The sequence below is a fragment of the Cupressus sempervirens genome, chromosome 1 (genome assembly GCF_028749045.1).
Source record: "Cupressus sempervirens isolate cs-2001-9-10 chromosome 1, ASM2874904v1, whole genome shotgun sequence".
NCBI classification, from domain to species: domain Eukaryota; kingdom Viridiplantae; phylum Streptophyta; class Pinopsida; order Cupressales; family Cupressaceae; genus Cupressus; species Cupressus sempervirens.
Genome location: NC_143118.1, coordinates 361,264,663 through 361,291,317, shown reverse-complemented (window position 1 = coordinate 361,291,317; position 26,655 = coordinate 361,264,663). Strand labels below are relative to the sequence as shown.

The window sequence follows — 26,655 nt, the reverse complement described above, 5'->3', positions numbered from 1 at the left end:
GTTTTGAATGTGCAATTGATAAGCAATGAGATTAAAAAACCAAATTTTAGAGCTATTCCAGACATATCTTACAAACAAGATCCATCCGGTGCATTGACAATGACACCATTGCAAGTTTTAATGATTCAAGATGTTAGAAGCTACTATACATGTAAGGTTGGAAACATAGGAGTTATGGAGATTAGGGAGACATATAGGAAATTGTGTGAATATGGAGCATTGAAGGAGGAATACAAAATTGTTGAGAAGAAAGGGTTAACTCGTGCCCTTGATTTCCCCAACATCTTCAAGACTGAATGGATTAAGATAGTTTTGAGTAGAATACATGACAATTCTTTATGGTTCGAGAATGGACCGGTGAAAATCACCAAGAAGATTGTGCATAAAGTTATAAGATATCCAACCCTAGATCGGCCCAAGACAATGAGAAGTGAAGAAAAAGAGGTAATTGAAAGGAATATAGTGGCTGCATGGAATAAACGAGTGATGACAATAGATACAATCACAAATCCCTTAATTTCTTTTGTAGAAAGGATTATAACACACAAGTTCTATCAATCCAACAGACTCAATAGTGTACCATGTATTTCAGTTGACATGGGATACAAGATAGTGAAGAAAGATCATACTTATGATCTTGCCGAGTTGCAGATGCAATAATTATCAAAAAATTTGGGAGCTATAAGGAAGACCAAAAGTGCACAATGCAAATTTGGATCTATTCTTGTATGTATATTATTTTATGTACATAATACATTTCCTACTTTTGGTAAAGTTGCATGGAATAAATAAACCTATTGCAGTACAAATAGGTGAATTCATTGAGCAACTCAGTGATAATTTTGAGTTAGTTACGATAAGCTACTTCAAAGACTTCAAGCAGTCAATGAAGAAAAGACGGAGGATACTAGTTTCACTAGTGGAGAAACATTTTGATGATGTTTTCTTCCTAGTTGACATTGACTTTACATATGTCCAAGCAGCAGTTCCTAGAGTTAGATGGTTAAGACCATTGGGATATGAAATCAATTTTGATGAAGCCTCTACAACAATCACAACAATAATTGCAGAAGAAGTGGATAAGGAGGCTACAAATTTTGGGAAATTTGATGTGGCTAAGTAAAAAATCACCATGGAATTGAAGATTACTTTAGTCATTAGGAAGAAGAATAAGATGGTGAAGAAACTGAAAGCGAAATTTGGTGAAGGGGCAGAAAAAGAAGAAGAAGAAGAAGAAGAAAAAGAAGAGAATGCACTTGTCCAAGCACCACTTATCATCACTCAAGGTCAAGGAGAAGACTGAAAAGAAGAGGACGTACAAATTATAGAAGGTGTTGAGGGAGAAGAAGCCAGTGAAGCACCTACAACTATTGAAAAGAAGAAAAGAAAAGCTAAAGCATCAACAATGAGAAAACCAAAGGAGGCTGCAAAACCTACTCAGCCTATAGTACCTACAACAAGGGCTAGCACAAGAGCCACTACACAAAAGGCTTAGGAAGTAGCCAAGCCAAAGGAAAAGAGAGCTAGTCAAGCTAGCAAGGGTGAAGAGTCTTAGAAGAGACTGAGGAGAAAATATGCTGCCCTAGTTGAATATGATGAAGAAAAAATTGAATCTGATGACAACAAACAATTTCAAGTGGTAAGTCACAATTATTTTTTAGATTTAGATAATCTATGTGAGAATATTAGAAATAATGCTGATTTATCTAGATTCTCTCACATTGAGTTTGACAATCTTGAGAATATTGAAAAGAATCAAGTTGAAGAGGCAGTATATGCCATGATGGCAATATTTAAAAAGGCTCCTCTTGAACATGCCAACTCCATACCCACAAGTTTGTATGATAGTGTTGAGAAGAAGTGACATTATTGTCTGGATACTGAAAGACAAATAAGAGAGACAACACTTGCACAGGTAATGCCAGAACTCAGCAAAGCCACAATGGAAAAAGCCATTAAGAGATATACTGGAAGATTTTTTTCCGAAGTATAGGGCATTCAATATATTGTAGAATGACATTGAAGATGTGCTGAAGTTGAAACAAATTTGGAAGCTGACATATGGATTGTTAGAATTTGAGGAAGCTGACATATGGACTGTCAGCATTTGAGGAAGCTGTGCAAACACCTATAGAAGTAGGTGAGGAAAAAGAAGAATAAAAAGAAGAAGACACTAAACATGATACAGTTGAGGGAGACATGAACATAAACATAGACACCCAGGCATGAGTTGTAGATGAGTAGAAAACATAATAGAGTGTACCAGATACACAAGTGTTGAGTGCTAGTCCTCAACAAGAGGCAAGAGAAATTGTTGACACTATTAAGATTAACGATGTTTATGAGACTATCACTCAAAACATCAATACCCTTTTAGAGAAAGACTTGAAGAAGATTTTGATAAGATCCACTACACAGGCTATACTTTGTAAGAATCCTATCCTGGTAGGTGTTGGTGAGATTGAGAAGGCAGTTAAGGCATTTGTAGGGGAGGAAACAAAAACTAGAAACATCTACACCCCTTCCTCAATCTACCATGGTACAACCACCATTACTAGTTGTGGTGTATCACAGAAAGGATCAAGCAATCTCCACTGATAGTACAATAGTACAAAGTGCTCCAATCATCAAAGATGAACTTGCAAAGACAAATGAAAAAGTTGAAACATCTAGTGAGCAGAAGGATGAGATTATAGTAGTAGAGCAAGATGGAGCTCAAACTCAAATAGGTCAGGATGTCACTCCTGCACCTACAACAAAAAATCAAGGTGTTACTAGTAATACAGAGAAAGAGAAGGACAAGACTGAAGAGCTAGGTATGACTACTAAACTTGAGGAGCAATTAACAACAAACATTGGTAACTTTACCAGAAACTGCTACTACTTCTAGTCAATATCTTCATAGGCCAAGCATAGAAGCTACACCATTACAATCCTCAAGGCCAAGTCCAAGCACGTCTAAGGCAGATGAGGTAACATCATATGGTGATGTGAAATTGGATGAAGTGATTGAGTTGCCCAAGTTTGATTATGCAACTAGCACTATTGAGAAGATGGGCATACTGTAAGATGCTCTTCCAAAGAAGAAGAATCAAGAACTACTCAGACAAGAGCATAGGTAGAAGCAAGCTTTGATTGATATCAAAGATATTTTTCTTGATGCATTCAGTCTACCGGCTCCAAAGGAAAACAAGCCAATAATTGAACAATTAACTAGTGTAGTGGAGACAGTTAATGATACAGATCTAGATACAAATGTCAAAAAACTTGAATGGTCTGAAAGAAAGTTTCAAAATAAAGTTAATGAAAAAATACCAAGTGCTATTGCACTGTCACAGGTTGAATTAGAAACCAAAATAGAGTGTAAAGAAGGCACTAGGGAATATTTTCTCTTTGTATACCAAATTGAATAATACTACACTCTTCACAAGGGAAGTTAGGAGTCATATCCTAAATTTGGAGAGCATTATGCAAACATCTGGCATAGCTCTACCAAAGTTATTAGCCCAAAGTGAGAAACACTTTAGCACCCTCCTACAATCCCAAATTCAGCTAGCAACGTTACATACAAATGAAACCAACATTAGGGCTAAACTGATACACATCCAAGGAGATACTGCATAAGGAACTAGCCTACACTAAAACTCTCATGAAGAAAGACCTTCATATCTCTAAAAATGAAGGCTTAGTACACCCTGTTGCCGAGTTGGCCATCCAAATCAAGTCACTGGAAGTAGCTTGTGATAATTGGGTTGTAACTCTAAAGATTATACTAGAGGTCCACAAATAATTTTTGGCCAAACACACTATTAGTGTATAATCCTTTGACATTAGTGTCAAAAAGGGGGAGTAAGAGAATAAGAAATGAGAAAGAGTGTTGGGGAGACATAGATAGAGACAGAGACAAACAAATAGTAACATTTTGGTTCAGATACAAACTATAGAATAGAACAATCAACTTAGGGGGAGTTATGAAATTTTGAGGTATGATTGATAAGTTATGTGTTACAAAATTATGATATTTTAAAATTTTGTATAGAAGCCGAATAGATAATATATATCTAAGTTATGCTTGTAAGGATAAGATCATTAATGCATGACTAAGTGTTTTTTGACACTCATGTCAAAGGGGGATATTGTTGATCTCATATTGGTTTTGACAAGTGAGTGTCTATACACTTAAGTCATTATTAGTCATTTACTTAGTTCATGCCGAACAAGTAATATATGCTGTGCAGATGGTATGTGCTGAGTGATTCAAGTGCTGAGCAAGCAGTGCATGCCGAGTCATCCAGATGCCGAGTGACAACATTGAAGTTACAGTTGGCATCGAACACCGAGGACTTGAGATGCCGAGTAATACAATTTTGACATAGTTGTTTGTATTGGCACAAACTACTATGAAAGCCATTTTTGAGATGACTTAAGGATTGTTTTACGATCTTTGTTGATAAAAATGCATCTTAATTGTGAATTCCTATGCATTATATGCATCCAATTAGAGAAAGGGAAGGTTTAAGTGGCAATATAGGTGAATCACTATCGTTGATTCATACCTAACCAAAATTCACCTAGGCCTTCTTAAGGAAGACAAACCCTAAACTTTCTAATAATGCTTAAGGAGAATTGAAGAGAGACCATTCATGGTGATTAAGGTGTTATGAATTGAGTTACATTACAGAATTGGTTAAAGGAGAACATAAGAAAGGAATCAAAGGATAAAAGAGATACAACTAATCAGAGAGGATCAAGTATACATTAGGATAGAGGTGATCTGACATCAAGCAATAGAGTGCTAATCAAAAGATCATTGCTGAGACATTTTAATAGGTTAATCAACTAAATCTCTTAATAGAGTAGTCTTAACAGGCTATTGTAAATCTTTTTACAGGATGCTTACTTCATTGTAAGTTAAAGTCCTTTTACCAGGCACACTCTTAGTAGGGTGTTTAAATCCTTTAACAGGGTAAGATCTAACAATCTTGTAAGCCTTTAACATGGTAGACCATGTTTCATGATCAAACATTGTAATCTTCATTGGATACACTTTATTATTGCAGTAGTGAAAATTTGTGGGTGTCATCCCCACCCCAATTTTACCTTCTCCTTGGAGAGTTTCTGGGTAACCAAATATATTTTGTCATACATGTGCTGAATATTTTACTTTGATGCTATGGATGTATATGTTTAATTTTATATTTCAGTTTATATGCATAGGTTGTGAGATGGATGTGTGGTGAATAGTTTTAGAGGTTGAAAGTTTTAAGTGCTAATTCACACCCCCACCCCCCAAAGTTTACTTCCTTGAGCTATGTCCACCAATATCAAGTCCATTTTTATTATTATCTAGTGATTACAATCTACAATCCATTACAGATCAATACCATTGCAAGATGCTACAATATCATGATACATCATGAAATCCCTAACCCTAAGCCATTTTATATAAGCTTTTACAACTTACAAAATTAGGGCTAGAATAAGTCATCCAATAAAAAAATAACTACTGACGCCTTTCACAATAGTAGATTCATTTTTGGCTTCAGGGGTGCTTCACTAGGACCTTGCAAGGGGCACTGCCCCTTGACCCCATCTTGGAGGCAATGCCCCCAAACCCACATAGAAATAATCTTCGGGGGAAACTGCGCCAGATTAGGCTCCACATCACAATACATGTTACTTATGGTTTTTCCCAAATTGGGTTTCCACATTAAATCTTAGTATCATGCTTGTGTGAATGGTATTTGATGTGTTTTATTTCTTATTGCTTTACATTCTGCAAGTAGGTTACTATTGGGACATTGAACTACAAGTTTATGTCACTATCAAGCTAATATAGAGATCGAGTGGATGAATGAATAATTTGAGTTATCAAAAGTAGTTAAAATTTTATTTGTAACATCTAAACTTGCAAGGGTGGAAGGAGTGATAACTTTTCTTGCATATGTTTCTTATAAAGGATTCAAGGTATACCAAATGGATGTCAAATATTGATTTTTTTAAAGGAATCTTAGAAGAAGTCTACATTGATCAACTTGAAGGATTTGTTGATCCTAGCAAGAGAAATATGGTATGTAAATTACACAAAGATTTATATGGTTTGAAGAAAGCCTTTAGAACATGGTATGAAAGGTTATACAATTATTTGGTGAAAATTGGGTTTGCAAGAACTAATGACAATAACATGTACATGAAAAGTGAATATGGGAACACGATATTGCTAGCTAATTTTTTTGTTGATGATATCATATTTGGAGGACATGATATGTTGTGTAAGTCATTTTCTAATGAGATTAAAAAAAAAGAATTTGAGATGTCAATGTTTGGAGAGATAAAGTTCTTTTTTTTGTTTACAAGTGTATTGGATGAAGAAGGGTATTTACATAACTTACTCAAAGTATATCAAGGAGATATTGAAGACTTTTGAAATGGAGGACTCAAGACTAGTTGGAACACTTATGGTTACTTGTCATAAATTGTCAAAGAGTGATGATTTAGTTGAGGTGAATTATATAGGTCTAGGATTGAAAAATTGCAATTTTTTATATATTGAAAAACTGATATTGCATTAGCAGTTTGTATTGTTGCTATATTTTCTACTAATCCTAGAGAAAATCACATGAAGGTTGTGAAAAGAATATTGAGGTATCTGAAAGGAATAGAAGCCTATGGATTATGTTACAATAAAAGTGACAAGTTTAAGCTAAAAGTGTATATAGATGTTGATTGGATTAGAAACATTGATGATAAAAAGAGTACAAGTGGAGGCACTTTTTTCCTAGGAAGAAGATTAATTTCATGGACAAGCAAGAAGGAGAACTATATATTTTCAATTCATAATAGAGGCGGAGTATGTTGTTCCAACATTCAATTGTTCTAATATTGTGGATCAAGCAATAGTTGAAAGGTATTATTGAATAAATTATTGAACCTGTTGTGATATATTGTGATGACACAATTGCTATAAACATATCAAAGAATCATGTGATGCACACAAAGACTAAACACATTGATATCAAATATTATTATTTGAGAGAGTCGGTACAAGACAAAGAAGTAGTACTAGAATATGTGAACAAAAATATAAACTAAGGAACTACCTAAGGATCCATTTGAGTGTCTAAGAGGTAAGTTAGGGGTGATTCACCTATCTAAAGCAAGCTGAGAAGAGATGTTACATTGCATAAATGCTATGATCAGAATATCTTACACATTGATGCAGAAGGTCACACTTTAGTAGTTACCTAAAGATTATGAAAATTTGGACTGAAGCATGGAGTAGGTGAGACTAGGAGTCAAGGTAAAGATGGAAGATAATGAGATATTTCTATATCAGTTAGAGAATGACAAAGATAATATGTATGAAAAAGAAAAGAGGGAGATAAATGTGAATGGTTGATGTCTTTGGCATTGTTGTCGAAGAGGGAGATATGTACAGTTACCAAGTTACCAATCCTATCATTGTCATGAGGGAGAAGTTGTGTAGTTACCATTCATATCCATATAGAGAACATGCAATGAGATTATAATGGGGAGACCCTGCTAAGTTATTGTTGTCAAAAGGAGACATATGTTGATGGATACATATTAGAGGGTGAACATAACTAGAGGTGTTGTCACCCAGTGTAAGAGGGAGAAGTATACGTGAGTTCAAGATGAGAATCATAATGAAATTAAGGATATTAATGAAGATCTTTATCAAATTATAGGAGATGTTAAGGATTTGTTATTGCTTTTACATAGTAACTAGAGGTGTTTCCATCAATGGAAAAGAGGGAGATTGTTGGAAACTACAATTGGAATAATTGTTATGTTGTCATTTATGTCAAAAATATTGGAGAGACACTTACTAATAGTGTAGAGTGCTATATCTATTGATTTATGAAGATGATTTCAAAAGGTAGACAACTAGATGAACTAGTGAAGTTGTTGAGTGTAGACGAGTAAGTATGATGAAATTATAATGGGTACTTGATTAGTTAGTCTTTGTCAAGATGATGTATTGTTCAATCATCCTATGAAGTATGGAAGTGTTGAGTTAAATACAAAAAAGCATAGTAAAATGTGGTCAGTTAATGAAGGATATGAAATAGAATATTAAGGAACTTAAGAGTTAGCTGAGAAAACAATATTAGCCGAGTGATAGTTATGGTCGAGTAAGTTTAAGAAACAAAGTATAGTAACAACTGAGCATAGTGATGACTAAGAAAGCCAGTGTAAGCCGAGTGAGATAGAACAATAGTGAGCGAGATACACAATGATGACCTAGTTGCAAAATAAGTTACAGTTTGTAAAATAATCAAGATGGAGGTCGACATAGTTGAATTTTTGGATTAGTCAAAATGCATGGATCATAAGGATTGATAAGCTAACATATTCAATGCATGAATTGAGTTTTGTATTGATCAAAGATAAGGATTTAAAGAGAAGTTTCAAGAAGTATGAAGAACAAAATGATGGATAGATTCAATGAATCTAACCTAACCCTAAGATCTACGGTAATATTTAAGAGGCAAAAGATTACCTATTTATGGAAGTATAAGAGATGTTTTCGAGGGTTGGTTTTTTGTTGATTGACAATCTTAAGAAGAAACTATGAAGAATAGAATAGCAAAGGAGAAGTGAAGAGATTAGTGAAGTTTGATTTCTTGAAGGGTTGCCAAGAAGATCAACGATGAAGATGTTAATGAAGTCTAGTAAATAAATCACCAAATGAGCCAAATAGAGATTTGATTATTCAAAGTGAGTTTCATTTTACGAATCAAACCTATTGTTACTTTCTAACCATTACGGCAGTCAAAATCCTTTAATCAAGTTTGACCTAACAATCATTTTATAAATCCTTAAATCAAGGTGACATTCTAATGGAATGATCCAAATTCCTCTAACCATGCTATTCCTACCAAGGTGATTAAATCCTTTAATAGGGTCACATTTAACAATTTGTTTTGGAACCTTTAACAGGGTTGGCCCTTAACCAAGCTCACTTCAAAAGGTGAAAAGTGGTAGCATGTTGGTGGTTTTTTGCAAATTGGGTTTCCACATTAAATATTGGTGTCATATATGTGTGAATGTTATATGTGTGATGCGTGGCATTCACCATTTTATATTCCTGTTTGTAAACATATACTAAACATAGAGTTATGCAGTGAACAAAATGTAAAGTTTCTTATGAGTTTCTGTATGGACCAAGTTGTTTAATATATTTGTTTAAGCTATTTGAAGTTAGTGAAAGTTGAATTGGTACATCTGGACCTAAGTATAACTAATTCACCCCCCTCCCTTCTCATTTATTCTAAATATTCTAACATAGTCCTTGTACCCAATATGCATTATCACATTTGATCTTCTCATTTAGCATAATATAACCTTTTTCTTTTATAGGGAATTGAGCATCATTACCAAGTTTAACAAATCCACCATCACAATGTTGTAGATTCTCAAATTTGCCGATATCACAGTCATATGATGTGTATAATCACTATTAATAATCTATGTGTCATTTTTACTTTCTTGTGAAATGAGATCCATTTATACTTCATACCTTTCTTCTCCTTAAGAGTCTTCATTCATTGCAATATATACAAATTCCTCACCATCTTCTTGATTAATAGACTCATACTCAATGTCTTCCTCTTTAACTAGGTAACAAGCCTTCTTTTCTTTGTATTTGTAGTCTCTATTTCCTTGGTATCTATTCTCCCTTTTATCACTCCTTTCATATCCTTTTCTACCAGTACATCTAGATGAAATGTGACCACTTTTTAATAGTTAAAGAAAATAAAAGGTAGTTTACCTTTATTTTTCCTCTTAGTAGCCTCTTAGAAAGTAGTGCTTCAAGCTCTTTTAGATCACTATCATCTGATTCATAATCTCTCTCATTCTTACTATGATGAGTGCAACTATATTTCCTTAAACTTCCAATAGTTAGGGGTGAGTTAAATGCAAATTCAATCTTAGGTACTATATAATTATCAAAGTTGTTCAGCTCAAAACCAGTCAATCTACTGACCAATGCATCAAGAGTAACATTATTTCCAGGTACAGATCTCAACTTCTAAATAGAAAAAAACTATAATAACATAGATAGGTAAAAGAGTTATAAGAAATTTTCTTACCACAATTTCATTACTTATGGTTCCTCTAGCTCCTCTAATAGGATTAACAACTTCCCCTATTCGATTACTATATTGCACAATGTTTTCACATTCGTTCATTTTATTATTATCAAACTTACATTGAAAACTTTCAACCTTTGTTATTAACACATTTGGATTTCCTCCATGTAAAAATAACAACATGTCCCATATTTCCTTAGTAGTACTATGATATTTGATACCATCAAATTTAGTATCAATCAGGGAAGAAGCAAGCTTTATCATTAGAGAGTTGAGATTTTTTTTCTCGCATCTACACAACTATCATAGGACCAAGAGGTGGTGATGTCTACCAATCATCTAGGTAATACAATGCAGAGTCTCCAATGCCAAATAAGTATAACCTCATATTTCATTGTCACAATGAGAAGTCCTCATTGTTTAGATTTGGTACCTCTCTCTTATACATCTTTGAATCTTTAGTTTAAGTATTCCAAAGTTGTTCCTCCAAGCACCAATGCTATGGTACTAATTGTTAGATAACCAAGAGGGGAGTTGGCGAGGGGTGAATTAGTTATCTTCAGGGCCCTTTAAAAAATTTCACCACTCTTATAAAAACTTTAACTTATTAGTAATTAACTTGGTAAACACACTATCTTATCAAATTGTAAAATGGTAAACTAACTTGTAGTTCCTATCAAGTCTTAGGTTCATTAATTGAATTACAAGAATAATAAAATTGAAGCCTAATTATGGTTAAAAAAAAAAACCTAAGACAAGTCAGCCAAAATTTTCACTCTTCTGAAGTGAGCCCAGTTAAGAGCTAATCCTGTTAAAAGTTACAAGCACACTGCTAGGTGTAACCCTATTAGGAAATTGTTACCAAATATCTATTGGAATTCTTTAGAATAACTGAGAGGGAGGCGAGGGGGGGTTGGCAAGGGTGAATTAGTAATCCAAGGTCCATATGTACAATTAAAAATTTTCACAGCTTAGTGAACCCATATCTATAACATACATCCATTAGATTATGCAATCACAAACTTTGATGTAGGAGCATCCTGGGTGTAAGAGCAATCTTGCATTACCCAAAAATATTTTATTTTTAGTCTTTCCTATTTTAATAAGGACTAGTAGACATGGTGGTTACTATTTATGGTAACTTTATATTTTTAGTAAGTTTGTCATATGAGCTCAAAATTTTCTCATTTTCTATAGGAAGGTTCAGTTTAGAGTTATAAAAATATCATAAAATCTCATTGCTCCAACTTAAGTATTAGAGAAGTTATTGCAGTTTTTCAATAAAAAAATTTGTTGAAAAATCTCCAGGCTCACCGTTGGAGGCCTTAGAATGCTTGGATGAGGTCCAAAAACTTGATGGAAGGGCACTAACACCATTTTGAGCCTATAGATTAGGAGCTAACGTTTCCAAAAAGTGGTTATAATAGCTAATCGAAGCAACGATTTGAGAGTTATGACCTTCCAAAGTTAGGCTACCTGAAATATCTAAAATAATTGTCAAAGATGTATTTGGCCGACTCTATATGTATTGTTAGGGTCTGTCAGTCCTACATATTAAGTTTCAATATCTAAAACCTTTCGAAGTGGCATAAAATTGACTATATAAGAAAGACCCAAACATTGTCTAAGACATCTTTGGGTGTTAGTTGGCATCTTAATCTTGTGAATTACTGTAATGAAGGTGCCCATGTGGGTTAGCATATTGTACTTATGAATTCTGTAATTCTGCATTTGCAATGCAAATAATAAGTCCATATTTTGTTCTCGCATTTGTTGTTGTTTCTTTATTTTTGTTATGTGTTTATGGTATTAAGGGGAACACCCTTTATCAAACTTGTAGGTTAGTGTCAAATCAACTTTGCACAAATGTAAACATGAAACATAACAGATTCAATAACACATTTGACACAATGATTTAATGTGGAAACCCAATTTGGGAAAAACCACCAGTAACATGCTACTCATTCTCACTCTTATGAAGTGATGCCTTATGAAAACCAACCTTGTTAAAGGTTACAATGCACACTGTTAAATGTGACTTTGTTAAAGGATTTCAATCACCTTGTTAGGAGCGAGCCTTGTTAGAGGACTTTAGACCATTCACTTGGAATATCACCCCGTTAAAAGATTTACAAATGACTGTTAGGTCAATCTTTACTCCAAAGGATTTACCCTAGACTGGTATAATGATTAGAAAGTAACAGTAATGATTGATCTGAAAACAACTTACAACAAACTTGCAGATTATAGATCTCTGTTTCAATCTTCCATTTTTCTTGGCTTTCACACACTTAAGCTTTGATAGCTTGTTTACCCTTCAAGCATCCATACCTTTAAGCCTTCTTGCTTTTTGTCAATACAATCTCTATCTCTTAGGTCATTAAGTGGAGCAATACTCTAGACTCCTTGTCTTCCTTAGGTTCTCACACATGACAACCTTTGCTTCTGACCAATCATCTTTATAAATAGAGAATTAAGATCTTTTTCCATTCATCCTCCATCATCCATTTTAGGGTTAGGTTAGATTAGGTAGGATTCAATGAATCTACCCATCATCTCATTTCATTACCTTCTAGAAACTTCTCCTTCAATCCTCTTTGAATTCACCTCAAAATGGTTCACCATTAATTCAATACCACCAACTCATCAATCTTATCTTCCACATGGTTCATACAATTCAAAAAATTAAACTTGTTGGCTCAAATTCATTGAATTCTCGATCTTTCTCATAATGGTGACACTTGACATTAACTAGCTTCTAGTGCTTGACACATATTTCATTGCTCGACATCCTCTATCAAATTACTCGACATAAACTAAAGTTTACTGGTGTTGGACATCCACTAAAATTTACTCAACTTACACTATTTCACTTGACTTACACTAAAATTGACTTTACTTGGCTCCAACTCTGATTTTCTGCTTGGCTTACACTAACTTTACTCGACACCTACTGTATAGAATGTTAAGCTTGATAGGAAAATTTCATTTAACCTGTTCTTTTGGACTTAATTAGTGTAACCATCCTTTTCAACCTTAAGTAGATTATCAATCCACTATAATATCATTGTCTTAACTGATCCTTGTACTCCTTTTTCATATCATAACTAAACCTTTCCTCTAGATTCTATTGTTACCTTATTTGATCAAATCCTCTTCATGAATCAAAAAAATGATAGTACTCAAATCAAATAAGCAATTGTCTTACCAACAAGCAGCAGGTTTGACATTAGTGACAAAATAATGATTGAAACACATTTATCATACTTGTATCAATATGTTTTCAACAATCTCCCTCTTTGGCATTGATGACAAACCAAACTGACTAGACTTAATCAGTATGACCAAAAAAATACCAAAAAGAAAATAATTCCTTGTATTGAAATCTCTCCCTGTATCAGCAAATTTTATCTTCTGAATAGGTTAGAAAAATTCTGTTATGATCAATAGAAAATCAATCAACTCATCCTTATGACTCCCTCTTGATCACTTCTTATATCTCCCTCTTACTAGGTAGATGTAATCAACAGGTACACTTTCTCTCTCTGAGTAGATATTCCATGTCACTTTTATCTATATCTTCTATCTGGATTTCTCCCTCTTTATGTCTTGCTCCCTCAGTACTCTATCTCCCTTAGCTTGTCTTTCTCTCATAATGATTTCTCCTTGAACTCAGATTTCTCCCTCTTTGAAAACAATGCCAAAGACTTGTCATCTTCATATATAGATATGAACATTTTCAGTTTTTCCCTCGGTCACCTAGCTTGTGACTAATTTGCAATTTCAGCTCTTTGATTACTTTAGGCAGCTTTTAAAATAAGATCCACTACATCAATGTGTAGCATATGTCCATCAATTTGTTTGATGCAGGGAACTCCTCATGCTTCTTAGATAGCCTTTGATAGGGGTATCACCCCTAGTTTACCTCATAGATACTCATGAGCATCCTTAGGTAATTATTTTGTGAAGATATCAACAATTTACTCTTTTGTTTAACATATTCCATCTTCACCTCTTTATCTTTAACTAATTCTCGCAAATAATGATACTTGATTGCAATGTGCTTAGTTTATGTATGCATTGCAGGATTCATTGATATATTTATAACACTTATATTATCACAATAAAGTATCATAGTTTCAATGATCTCCTCCTTCATATCTTTGAGTAGCTGTTTGATCCATACAATGTTTGTACATTTTACTATAATGCCAACATATTTAGCTTCAACAATAGATTCAAAGATGTAGTTTTGTTTCTTGCTAGTCCATGTAACCAACATTTTTCATAAGAAAAATTATCCTCCACTAGTGCTCTTTTTGTCATCAATATTTCTAGCCCAATCAACATCAATGTAGGCTCTCAATTCAAATTTCTCATTTTTCTTATAGTACAGACCATAGTCCTTTGTTCCTTTTACATATCTAATTATTCTCTTAATGACTATTAAATGATTCTCCCTAGGATTAGTAAAGAATCTTGCAACTATCCCTATAGATGATGCAATATTAGGTCTTTTCTGTACTATATATTGTAATTTGTCATCATAGACTTGTATAATGCTTGGTTCATCAACTGAATCATCATTCTTTGACAATTTATGTCTTGTCACGATAGGTGTACTTACTAGCTTGGAATCCTCTAGTCCAAAAGTTTTCAATATCTCCTTACCATATTTTGACTGAGCGATGTACATACCATATTTCATCTGGTGTACTTACAAACCCACAAATAACTTGATCTCTCTAAACATAAACATCTCAAATTCTTTTTTCATTTCATTTGCAAAAGCCTTACATAAAGTATCTTGACCTCCAAATATGATATTATTAACAAAATTTCTATATAGTACATTTTTCTAACTTCAAGTACAGATTGTTGTCATTATTAGTCCTCTCAAATCCAATCTTTACAAGGTAATTACAAAGCCTTTTATACCATGCTCTTGGTGCTTTCTTCAAACCATATAAAGCTTTATGTAGTCTATATACCATATTTTTTTTTTTAGCATCAAAAAATCCTTTTGGCTGTTGTATCTAAACCTCTTCCTCTAATATACCATTCATAAATGTAGACTTAACATCCATTTGATAAACTTTGAAACATTTGTATGCAGAGTAAGTAAGTAGATTTCTCACTTCTTCTAGTCTTGCAATAAGGGAAAATGTCTCTCTATAGTGAATCCCTTCTTCTTATGCATATCCTTTACAAACTAATATTGCCTTGTTCCTTGTGACTTTACCATTTTCATCTAACTTGTTTCTGTATACCCACTTGGTACCAATCACATTTTTGTCTTCTGGTCTAGGAACTACAGTCCATGTCTTATTTTTCTCAATTTGTTCAATCTCTTCTTCCATGGATTTACTCCAGTCCACATCCTCTAAAGAATCTTTTACTGTTTTGGGTTCTTTCATGCTCAACAAATATGTATCATTTATCAACTTGTTCCTTGTCATTGGTCTATCATATTTATCTCCAATGATTTGTATAGCAGGGTGGTGTCTCTTGACATACTTAGATAATTTTGGCTTAGCCCTATTTTCTTCATTTAGTCGCTCAACTTCTGAATCACTATGTACATCTTTTTCAGGTAGTTCAACATCTCTTTCATATACACAAATCTCAAAATTAGAATGTGTCTCAAATTCATTATGTAACTCAACACCTAAATGTAGCTCAGTTCTTGAATGCAACTCAACATTTATAGTATGTGACTTGACAGTCACTAAAAATTGCTGTAAGTTTGCAACTTGGTTTACATCATCTTCATCAATAGGCATACCTTCATAAAAGTATACAAATGATTTATATTCTTCTAATTCCTTCATATGTTCAGCCTCATATAATTCTGTATATTCATCAAATTTCAAAATTTCACTTTCCACAACTTTGTTAGAGTTAGTATTTAAACACTTATATGCTTTACTTTTTGTGAAATAATCAAAAAATATACCTTCTTCACTTTTTTCATCTAGTTTACCATTCCTGAAATCTTTGAGAATAATAGTTGCCTCCAAATAACTTAAAATATTTTACATTGGGTGAGTATCTATACCATAGCTCAAAAGGTGTTAAATGAGTACCTTGTTTGAATTACACATGCTTCAAGGTATAGACAAATGTACTTACAACTTCTCTCCAGTATTTCAATGCAACATTTTTATTCATCATGAGTGTCCTAGCATAGTCCACTACTGATCTATCCTCCTTTCAACAATTCCATTTTGTAGAGGGGTTCTAGGAGTAGATGTCTGTCTTTTGATTCCTCTGTCATTACAAAACATCTAAAACTCATTTGATGTAAATTATCCTTCTCTGTCAAATCTCAAACATTTTAGACTTTTACTTATTTATTTCTCAACTCTTGCTAAGTGCCACTTAAATATTTGAAAAGGATCAGATTTTTATTTTAGAAACATAACAATCATTGTAGGATTTGAGCAAATATGTAAATAAAATCCACAAGCCCTTGAATCACTTGCACGTAGAAAACCTATCACAGAGAATAAAAAGACAAGAAGAGGCAAGGGTTTGGTCTGAAAATAAGAAAATTGTATTCTCAGATAAAATGTAAAATGTTGTACAAAAATACAATACGAGAGCCTATTTATAAAGGCCTCTACGAAGCTTCTAGAATAAGCTAGAAAGTGCTAGGAGATAAGTATGACAACTAAGTATACGTCCATGAAAAGTGGATTACCCTCTAAGTAGGTGAGAGGATAATTATGACAAGGTATTGACAACACGTACACAAACTTCTATGTTGTCAACAAGTCAAAACATAAAATTATGTTAACTCCTAGGTGACAAATGCATTTAACTTAAGTAAACTTAAGTAAAGCGTAAATAATAATAATTTACTCTAACACCTTGCCTTAAGTGCAACTTAGGGGAATGCACTTAAGGTCACAATAGCTAATATGAAATGCATAATGGGTCCCAACAATGAGGTCATGTTAGGTACCCATATACAAATGCAAAGAAATGCAACCTCTGAAAATGGGGAAAGAAGGAAAACCACATGGGGAAAACCCTCCCCCAAAAATAAGTAAGCACAAATATGCTGAAAAAACATGAAGGAAGTAGGGCCTCAACAAGACCCCCCAAGGACAACTTCCATCAGAAATGGCTCAAGAGACTCTCTCAAAACCATAAGTACAACCAACCCCCCATGAGAGATAGAAAATACACCAAAGCCCCCCCAAAATAGTGGAGCCCCTGAATAAAGGATCAAACCAATGAAACTCCAATGCAGAAGAAACAAGGGAACAAAATAAGGGAACCCTTGATTAAAAGGGGAAACTGGAAGGCCTAGCTAATACTCGAAGGAGAAAATATGAGGATCCTAAAAGGGAATCCCCAAGGCAGCTGTGATGACACTGTCATGACTGTCCACTGTAGAATTTGCAATAGGTGTGCTTGGAGGCTCAATGAATGGAGCTGGAGGGTCAAGAAGAACTGAAGAAGAATCCTGCTAAAGAGAAAAGATGTCAACTAGATGTGGTGTGGAAGTCAAAATAGGAATCTCAAGAACAATACAAAGGTTCAAGTATCTTGACTACACCACATGATGCTCCTACGAAAGAGAAGAGTTATGCTTCGATAATGGAGATGGTGGGAAAAAGTGCAAGAAGGCATAGAGGCGAGTGGAAGAATCAATTGTCCTTGTAGCAATAAGGCCTCCTATGGAATGATTCCAAATGAAGATTGGATTTGCAGTGAACTCAACTATCTTCCCTGATCCACTGCGTGTAATTTGAGAAATCAAGAGGTGGTTTGAGATCTCTGTTGTTGAATTTTTCTGCAATTCGCAAATCCCAATTTTTACCACTTCAAATGCTTACTATAGGCTCATCTGGATAGATAATCAAATTCTATTTTTTTGAAAGTGCATTTTTTTGTCTACTTTCTAGATCTGCAATCAAATAATAGGTTCTATGGACATAAATACTACTTTCAAAAATAGGCCCTAAATTGGCTATTGTAATTGCACAAAGTATAGAGTGCCCAAATTATACATTGTGGGGGGGAACATTTTCTTTTCTATAATTTATTTCAGACTAGACCCTTTTGCTTCCATCTTCTCTCAATGTTGGATCCTTCTATAACCCAACTCATGCCATACAACTATCACACCTGGAAAGCACAAATGATCAGACTTCTCATGTCAAGAGGCTTAAGGTCATGTCTGGATGAGAATCAACCTATTCTACAGTTCCCTTTTGAGGTTCTTCAACACATAAAAAAATGGATGAAGCCATGGGATTGATTGCACTAGACATTTCAGATAGTCTCCTGTTTCACTTGGATGGTTTGACCACTCTGAGGGCTTTTTGGACCAAGTTCCATAATTTGTTTGGCATAGTGAATGAGTTTCAGGCACTACAACTTGATGTAGAGTTGACTTCTTTATCACCAACCAACTTCCCCACTATTGAAGACTTCTTGATGAAGTTTAAATCTCTGTGCATAGTTTTGCAGGGATGTGGGAAAAACAAAATAGATTATGAGTGTATCTTTTTGATATACTCAAAGTTGCAAAGACAATATCAGATCTTTTCTTCCAATTTCTACTCCATTATGGATGCCTTGGGTAATAGACATCAGATTCCCTCTTTTGAGATATTTTGTGGCAGGTTAACTCATAAATAATCCAAGATCACTCAGATGGATTCACTTTTAGATTCACATTCACAAGCATTGCTTGCCAAGGATACACATGAGCAGAAGCTGAAATAGATATTTGATTCCTCCTCTCAGCAATCTATTGGTCCATTCTCTTCTTCTAAGAAGGAGGAAAAGAAGTCCGAGACCCCTACCTGTTCCTATTTTCAGAAGGGACTTCATGATGAGTTACGTTGTTTTCAGAAGAGATTTGATGGCCATGAGAAACAGATTGCCGATTTGCAAGCTCTCCTTCAAAAGAGCATTGTTTCCTCTCCATCCTCTTCTACCTCACAAGGATCTACTTTTCAGTCTTCTTCCACCTCTTCAACATCTACACCAAATCTTGGAAAGGGTCATGCATTACAGGCATCCAATGCATCCCCTTCACAGGCCCCTTGGATAATGGATTCATGTGCTTCTCACCATATGACATCTTCTCAAGGTGTCTTCTCTACTCTTGAGGTTTCTCCCATTCCTCATATTCTCATGGTATTATTTATGCTATTACTTAAGTTTACTTAGATAAATGCACTTAGATATTAGTTGTCATCTAGGAGTTGTTGACAATATGGGAGTTTGTTCCTACTTAGCCATACTTATCTTCTCACCTACTTGGAGGGTAATCCACCTTTTGTGGGCATATGCTTAGTTGTCACACTTATCTCCTAGCATCTTCTAGCTTGTTCTAGAAGATTCTTTGAGGCCTTTATATTTAGACTCTGATACCATGTAGAAGTTGATGAAATCCAACTTCATAGTGCACCAAGATATAGATCCTGAAATCCTACCCCAAAATAAAAAAATTCTTGGAAAAAAGATTCCATATGAGGGAGATATCGCTATTTTAAAATCACCTCTATAGTTATTTTTTCTAAATCACCGTCATCACACCTCCAAAAATAAAGATTTTTTAAAAAAAAATGTCAAATATGTTATTTCAAACCCTCTTTCTCCTTTTTCTCCAAATACTGAACAAGCTACAATAGATTTAGCTCTGATACCATGTAGGGTTTGAGAAAATATGCAAATCAAATCCACAAGCCCTTAAATCAAAAAACTTGTCATAGAGAAGAAAAATACAAGAAGAGGCAAGGGTTTGGTTTGAAAATAAGAAAATTGTATTCTCAGATAAAATGTAAAATGTTGTACAAAAATACAATAGGAGAGCCTATTTATAAAGGCCTCTAGAAATTTTTTAGAATAAGTTAGAAAGCGCTAGTAGATAAGTATGACAACTAAGCATACGCCCATGAAAAGTGGATTACCCTCCAAATAGGTGAGAGGATAAGTATGAAAAAGTGTTGACAACACGTACAAAAACTTTTGTGTTGTCAAAAAGTCAACGCATAAAGGTATGCTAACTCCTAGGTGACAAACACATTTAACTTAAGTAAACTTAAGTAAAGCGTAAATAATAGTTATTTACTCTAATAGTCATCATTCTAGAATACTCATCAATAAGTAGAATAATGTACTTATCTCATTTGTAGCTTGACATTTCAATTGATCCACACGAGTGAGTATGAACAATCTCTAATATTCCTTTAGAGGTATAAGTCTAACTCTTAAAACTTGACTTTGTCATTTTGCCTTACTGACATTATTTGTAAATTATATTATCGGGCTTCTTCAACTTAGGAAAATCTTTGACTCTTTTTATGTTACTAATACTAACCAAGTTATCAAAATTAACATGACATAACCTCTTGTGCTATAACCACACATCACCAAATTCTACAATTAAACAAGTAGCATCCTCTATATCAAGGTAGAATAGATTACCTCTAGTTTGATCAACTTTTCTAGTTAGTTTTCCATTAGTATCATATTGTTATAAACAATAGTACACCAAGATAATTTTGGGGGGGGGGGGGGTGAATTAGTTATCCAACAGTTAATATATTTATCTTCATTAAACAAACTTAAGCATTTAACCAAAGTAAACAACAACCATAATAAGATGCACATAGACAATTACACCATATATGTTGACTAGGAAAACCATTGATCAGAGGGAAAATCTTAATGGGAATGATGTCGACAAGATGATGTACTAATATAAACATTCCTTGTTAGAGGATGGTCCCTATTAGGAGTCTATTACAAAATTTTGTACATATAGTCCCTGTTAGGATATTCCAACCCTGTTAGGAGTTGTAGTACAATGTATGTAAGAAGAGCCCATTGCCCAAACATGCAATTTCAACTATAAGAAGAGCTCACTGCTCAAACAAGTAATTTACTGTTATGTTCTTCTTTTCTTTATTTTGTCAACTAAACCAGTCACTGTCAGACCTTGTAGACTAGGTCATAAACCTAAGATCTAAATATCAAACCTCAGATCACTCAACAAAACTTTGGCAATGAAGTTTCCTTCACTTCTGCTATGCTTTGCTCAACTTCTCATTCTGCACTTGTACTACTTACACAATAATTTTTCATATCATATCATGATAAAGGAAAATTTCCTTCCTTTATACTTAGTCCTCAAAACAATTCCCTGAGTCAGCTATTAGACGTTCTCGATTAATCATTATAGAACCACATTACAAACATGTTATACTTAGCGATACCATTAATCTTCCACCTTGCAACTTGAATATCTTTTCGTACATGCAATATAATGACGAGCGATCTTAGCCATGTTATCATCAACATGTCTTCTTCATATCCTCAACCTTGATTCTTAGAATAATAACTCTGCTAAGAGATATAACAAGTTTACCAAAACATGCTTTTGTATCCTCTATCTCAGAACAGACATCACCAAAACTTACATATCTTATTCTAGACTTATCATTTCTACTTTTGCCATTTATTGCATATGATATATGCTTAGAAGTATCTCCCATAACCTCAAATAGTTAGAATACTCCACTAGCCATCTGTACTAACTTGATCTTTTATTTGTTCTTCTGTCAGATACCACAGAAAATTGTTATGTTGACATCAATGACAAAATCAATCATAAATATAACATACCATTATAGTAACATATCTACAATACTCCCCCATAAGAATATCATCATCATTCATGCTTCCAACCATCTTGCAACAATCCCCCCCTTTGGCATTGATGGCAACATAGATGAAAAATATCTAGTTCCAAAAATACCAACAGAAAACTGTTCATCTTACTTTTCAAATCCTCTTCATCAATCATTATCCCCCACTGATATACCTTAGTGTGCTTTCTGTCAAATTATCATTCCATGCTATGCTTCTTTTGAACTTACTGTACTCATGCCAAACTTCTCCAACTGTCACACTATACATGTTGTTTTTCCATACTGTTATTCATGCTGAACATCTCCCCCATTGCCATCAATGTCAAGGGTTTCAGAAACCAACTTTACTATGTCAAACTCTGCAACAACTGATTCTCACTTAGCTCAAGTGTTAAAAGACATTGTTCAAAACAATATCCAACAAGAGTCTTAGATGACTCTATCCATCATAGATACTCCCCCATATAGGAAGCATCAACATTCAGTCCAGACAACAATGGTGCTCTATTACATTGGATTGATACACTTTTGCATCTTCTCCTCTGATATAGGAATGGGAATAACCCCAAGCATATCTCGCAAATACTAAAAACTCTCTTTGGGAAGAGGCTTAGTGAATATATCTGAAATCTGCTCTTTAGTGCTCACATACTCCAATCTGATTTCTTTTTCTGCAACTTCCTCTCTCAACATGTGAGCACTAAATATCTCTATTTCTGAATTTTTCTGCAACTCACAAATCTCAAATTTTGCCACTTAAAATGCTTAGTACGAGCTCATCTGGACTCCAAATCAGGTTCCATTTTTTTGGAAGTGCATTTTTTTTGTCTACTTTCCAGATCTATAATCATATTATAGGTTCTGTAGACAAAAATACTACTTTCAGAAATAGGCCCTAAATTGGCAAGTGGCTACTAAGTGCCTAAATCATTCATTAGGGGGAGTTCTTTGATTTATCTTGATTTCTTGGAGGTTCATTGATTAATCTCATGGAGTCTTGTCAAATTTGTCAGTCTAGTATTAGACCACAGTTGACAACAAAGAACTATCACAAATGGAGTACTTTGATAGTTGATCATCTAAGAGACCATCCATAATTGCTTCCTTATCTCTATTCAATGCCACCATATTTTAATTGGACATATGTTATCAACCTTCATTGATTTCTATCTAAAAGTATGAGTAAGTAATCTTTTTCTCCTCTTAGATTGGCACATTTTCCTTATGATATTTGGATGTCTATTTGGGAAGCATATGGAGATCCATGTTTTCCTCCATCTCTAGAGGACATTGTACATCTAGTCACTCCAGCTATGGTTTCTTCAACTCCAAATAAGATCACACCTCTAGCTCCTGTTGCTCCTACTGATCCTATTACAACCATAGATGCTTTAGATTCAGTGCAATAGGACCAATTATGTCTTCCTACATTACCTTCATGTGAAGACTTCCTTCCTGCCGTTGTAGGCCTGTTCATGGAGTCTCACATTGAAGATGTGAGAGACATTCTTGATGAAATTCATCTTCTTTTTGAGGCGGATACTTCTTCTTTTGCCACAATGATAGATTCATGTACTTTGGCACTGCAGGGTACACATGGTCTTCCAGTTGATGAATTTTTGCTAGACATTTTAGTTTCGTTGTTGGAGTCACACACAAAAAATATGGGAGACTTTTATGATGTTTTTTGCTTCTCTTTGTTGAGGATTCTTCTACAGTTGTTGCGAAGGCCCACTCTAACCCTTAAGTCCATCCTCTACATGATCAATCTTTCTAGGTTGGCGTGATTGTGGATTCTTATCTATAACATCTGCAAGAGGTCTCTTGTTCACATTTGAGAAGATAGTTGGTTTCCTGAAGGAGGTTCTACCACACTCTTTGTTTGATCTGTACTTCTTTTCAATAATTTTGGAGGAAGCCATCATTAGTATTGACACAGGGACTATTGGATAGGTTTCAATGACACTGGTCATCATAGAGATTCCTTCTCCATCGAGAGGATGTATCTCATAGGTACCCTTGCCTTTGTTTCTTCCAAAGGGGAGGAACATCATACAAAGGTCATGGATTAGCTTCTTCATTAGGGCATTTCTCATTGATCGGCACACTACTTTTAAGGGGGAAGGACTACCTCATCTCCTTCTTCTCCTTTTTTTGGGGGGGGGGGGGACTTTTTCCTGTTAAGGGGGTTTTTTCCTTTGCCTTTTTTTTTTCTTATATATACTCAATGTATGTGGTAATGGGGGGGTCTTGATTACTCCATCCATCTATGCAGCCCTATTCATCTCTCTTTTTGGGGGAGGGTTTTCCCATGAGGTTTTCCCTCTTTCCTCGCTTTATGAGAGATTTGCATATCATTATGTACATGGGTAACATGGCCTAGTAGCCAGGACCCATCATGCATTTCATCCCAGTTCTTGTGAACTTAAGTGCATTCCCTTAAGTCACACTTAAGGCGGGGGGGGGGGGGGGGGGGGGTCTTGGTGTAAATAAGTATTTACTATTTACACTTAATTAAGTTTACTTAGGTTAATGCATATTTTTTATTATTTATTTATTAGCCACCTAGGAGTATGTGGACTATTGTGAGTTGTATTATTGACAACACAGGGGTCTGCACCTCTTTTATGCACTTGCTGTCTACAACACAAGAGTTAGCACACTAATTAAGCACATGGTGTCTACAACCTTCTCATTCTTATCCACTCATCTAGAATGTTGGATAAAGTGTGTGCTTAGTTGTCAATGCTTATCTTATCTCTTAGTTCTTTCTAGAGACATTCTAGGTGCTTTCTAAGAGGCCTTTATATACAGGCACTCCTAGTGTGTTTGAACATCACATACTGAATAGAGCAATGTATTAGGACATACTCTGATTAATTGATCATATCAATTTTTGGTCTATAGTTGTGGTTGTGTTTGAGTTTTAGTTCCTGGGTGAATTTTGCTGTAAGGAAAATTCTTACATAGTATCAGAGCTATACCAAATTCTTAAAGTGTTCCAGCAGGTTTGCATGTTTCCAAAACAAACTTTTTTAGTAAATCCTTAAAGTACTTAGTCTGAGAAATAAATATTCCTTGTTTATTCTATACAATCTGTAATTCTAGAAAGTATTTCATCTCTCCTATCATACTCATTGCAAATTATTTCTTCATTTCTTCTAAAAAATTCTCACTTTTTTCATCATTTCCTCCAAATATGATATCATCAAAAAATATTACCAAAATCATCAAACCATCATCAATTTCTTTCCAATAGAGATGACTATGTATCATACCTATTCTATATCCAAGCTTTGTCAAATGTTTGTCCAATCTTGCATACTAGGTTCTGGGTGCTTGCTTCAAGACATACAATGCTTTCCTCAATCTGCATACTACATCCTTGTCATCTGTTAAAGGATAACCTTCAGGTTCCTCAATGTACACTTCTTCTTCAAGTACTCCATTTAGAAATGCTGAATTGACATCCATCTGATACACTTTGAATTTCTTCCGTGCTACATAGGCTAAGAATAATATTACTGCTTCTATTCTAAGCATTGGAGCATAGGTCTCCTCATAATCTATTCCTTCTTGCTGTGAGTAACCTTTATATACCAATCTTTCTTTATTCCTTACAACTTCTCCTTATTCATTCATCTTGTTCCTGAATATCCATTTAGTTCCTATCACATTCTTGTTTGCTAGTCTGGGGACCAATTCCTATGTCTCATTCTTTACTATCTAATCCAATTCTTCCTTTGTAGCTTATTTCCAATAATCATCTTTACATGCTTCATTTGCATTCTTAAGTTCAACTTGAGATATTAAACATAGTTCTTCATTGACTTTGCTTCTTGTCATCACACCTTTATCTTTGCTTCCAATGATCTGCTCGAATGGGTGATTCTTTATCATATTATTTCTTGAAGTAGGAGTTTCTAACTCAACTCTTGACTTTAGTGAAAGTTTTGAGCTTTGTCCTTGCATTTGCTCTTCTTCATTTTGCAAATCATTGTTAGTATAAAGAAATACCCTCATCATTCCTTGGCTTAGTAACAACATCATCATCTGAATTGTAATCAACTATTCTCTCTTGTATCCTGAATTTCTCATCAATTCTTACATTTGCACTTTCCATAATAGTCTTAGTTCTTTCATTATAACATCTATAAGATTTGGATTTCAATGAATAACCAAGAAACATATCTTCAATTCTAGCATCAAACTTACCAATATCATCATCTTTTTTGATATAACACCTACTTCCAATTTTTTTAAAATACTTAACAATAGGTGAGTGATCAAACCATAGTTCATAAAGGGTCTTGTTTGTCTTTCCTAACTTTCACTTTGTTGATAGTGTAGAACGCTGTAATTACAACTTCTCTCTAAAATTTCTTGGACACCTCATTCTCAGCTAACATAGCTCTTGCAACTTCTGTAACTGACCTGTTCCTTCTTTATGGAATGCCATTATGTTCAGGGGTTCTTGGAGCTGATAACTATCTTTTGATTCTATTTTCTTCACAAAATATGCTAGACTCATTTGAAGTAAACTCCCCTTCTCTATTTGATCTTAAATATTTAATCTTCATACTAGATTTATTCTCAACTCTATTTTTCAACATCTTAAGCTTATCAAATGCCTCAGATTTCTTTTTAAGAAATACAACCCACATCATTCTAGAAAAGTCATCAACTGGAATCATAAAGAACCTTTCACCACATAATCATTTAGTCTTTTTAGGACCAATGAGATATGTGTGCCCAATCTCTAATTTTTCTATAGTAGTAAACTTCTTGCAGGAAAAAGAAGTTCTGTTATGCTTTGCCAAAACACATTCCTTGCAAATTATTTTAGTATGCTTTACAAT

The 26,655-nt window shown here is 34.3% G+C and overlaps 1 pseudogene; it reads left to right on the top strand.

The window, feature by feature from the left end:
* Nucleotides 1-2,536: 2,536 nt before the first annotated feature.
* LOC149577747 (putative sarcosine oxidase) overlaps nucleotides 2,537-26,655 on the top strand; it is a 112,908-nt pseudogene continuing 88,789 nt past the window's right edge.